This window comes from Aquarana catesbeiana, linkage group LG03, assembly GCF_042186555.1.
Source record: "Aquarana catesbeiana isolate 2022-GZ linkage group LG03, ASM4218655v1, whole genome shotgun sequence".
In the NCBI taxonomy this organism is placed as follows: Eukaryota; Metazoa; Chordata; class Amphibia; order Anura; family Ranidae; genus Aquarana; species Aquarana catesbeiana.
The window spans coordinates 699,412,957-699,415,488 of NC_133326.1; positions in this window are offsets into that span (position 1 = coordinate 699,412,957).

Sequence of the window (2,532 nt, forward strand, 5' to 3'; positions counted from 1 at the left end):
TGCATTAAATTATCAATAGGTGACGCTTTAAAAGCCTTTACAGGTTACCAGTTTAGAGTCACACAGGAAGTCTGGTACTAGAATTATTGCTCTCACTCTGATGTTCATGTCAATACCTCACATGTATGGTACGATCGCCATTTACATATGCATGCAGGACCTTTTCCCCCATTCACAATTGCACGGGGGGGGGGGAAATCACACACTAAATTTCTTTTTTTATTATTTAATTAAAATTTTTTTACATTATTTCTTTATTTTTATTTTTTTATTGAATTTTATTCTTATCACAAAGAATAAAGTCCTTGTCATAGGAACAAAGGAGAGCCCAGTAAAGGAGGAGGGTGACGGTGGGGGGAGGACTCCTTCTGACCCCTAAAGTGAACAGAGAGCTGTATAGCTGCTCAATCACTTTTACATTCTAGGGAATCGGCGGCTGAACAAAATGATAACTGGATCACTGATCCCATTCAAAGATATATAGGTACATCTTAAGGATGAGAAGCAGTTAAAGAGCTCCAATCTAGAAGCCATTCTAGGGGATCAGCAGCTGAACAAAATGATAACTGGGTCATGGCTGCTGCTGCAGCCTTGGCCCAGATACCCACTGCTCCTATCTGAGGACATATAAGTATGTCCTAAGGACGGAAAGCAATTAAAGAGCTCCGATTTTGGAACTCATTCTAAGGAATTGCCAGCTGAACAAAATGATAACTGGATCATGGTTGTAGCTGCAGCCATGACCCAAATATCACCACTGCCATCCAAGGACATACAGGTATGTCCTAAAGATGGAAAGTGGTTAAAGAGCTTCAATCTAGAAGTCATTCCTAGGGGATCACCAGCTGAACAAAATGATATCTGGATCATAGCTGGAGCTGCATTCATGACCCAGATATCACCACTCCTATTCAAGGACATACAGGTACGTCCTAAGGACAGGAAGCAGTTACAGAGAGATACTTTGTTCGTGAATACAATCATATTTCAATTGATCAGATCATGAAACTACATGGTGGAAAGAAAGATGTGATCAATTCCTTACAATCGTAACTTACAATCATTTAAAACATAAATCAAATCCATTTCCCTGTGTGTGACATATTGATTGAATGGGTTGTCAACTTTAGATTGATTATTCCTAGCAGATCAATCAGAAAAGAAGTCAATCATTTATCAAAGCATGTATGGCCACCATTAGAGGTAAGGGGGCTCAAAAACATTTACATTTTTGTTGTTCTACACAGTGAAGTCCTAAGACAATAATCATCAGTCTCTCCTTGAGTTCAGGTTCAGGAAACTACTTACACAGAGAGGATGAAGGACTCAACTTTGAGGGCAGCAAGGTACACATTTTGCACAGACAAGACAGATGGTTCATAAAGGCCATGAAGGATGTCAACCTGAGAACCTTAACCAGAGGTGAGGGCCTCTCAGCAATATATAATGCCATATGAACATCTTTTCTCTAGCAGTTTTATGTTTTCAAGCTATACAAGTTTAGAACCCAACTAGACTAGGTTGCTAAAGGCTCAAGTAAATTTTTTTTTTTAGCTCCTCTTTAAACATTGGACCAGAGTGTGATTATTTTTGGCTGCTCTGGGTCTCACTGGCTGTAGGCACAACTACTTCTCCCTGCCTTCTAGTATGTTCTAGAATGTAGTGGATTGGAAGTAGAGATGGGCCAAACGACCCCCTGTTCGGTTCTCGCCAGAACTCTTGAACTCTTGCTGGGGGAGCATGACTGCCAATTTGATGTTTACCAGTGTTCTCCCCTCTCTGTAAGCTCATGTTCCTAACTTCCTCAGCCTCAGAAGCAACATCAGATTTAGGTAATGCCTGTGCATCGTCAAGGAGCAAGTGGCTGACGCTGTGTACAAATAACTCAGCTGACTCATCCATGCCTGATGCTGGGGCTATGGCAGGAATAGCTGTAGACAAGGAGTCAGAATAAGTCGCTCTGGCAGCTGTGGTGGACTTCACATGGGTCTCTGCTTGGGTGACAGAGGATGAGGAGGGTTTAGTGAACCAGTCCCCCACCTCCTTTGTATACTGTGGCTGGATAGCATGGGCAACATCACTAAACAGAGGAATTGGTGCCCTGCCTGAGGACTTACCACGTCCACCTTTGCCTGTGGACATATACGCTGCTGGCCTCCTCACAGTGCCATGGGAATGTCTGCCTATCCTTGTTGCCCTTTCAGACATGTTGGGGTGGGGTGATTATTACCAAAATGTAATCATGTAATAGAGAAGGGGAAATGTGTACTTGGATGCACTTTAATCAATGGAAAGAGGTGTTTGGTGCACTTTAACATGAGTTATCATTACACAGACACACTCCACTGACACACTATAATATACTGCAGTAAAACTGCACTGATGCACTGCAATATACTACAGTAAAAGTGCACTAAAGCACTTTAATATACTGCAGTAAAAGTGCACTAATGCAATTCAATATACTGCCGTAAAAGTGCACTAAAGCAGTTCAATATACTGCAGTAAACGTGCACTAACGCGCATCAATAT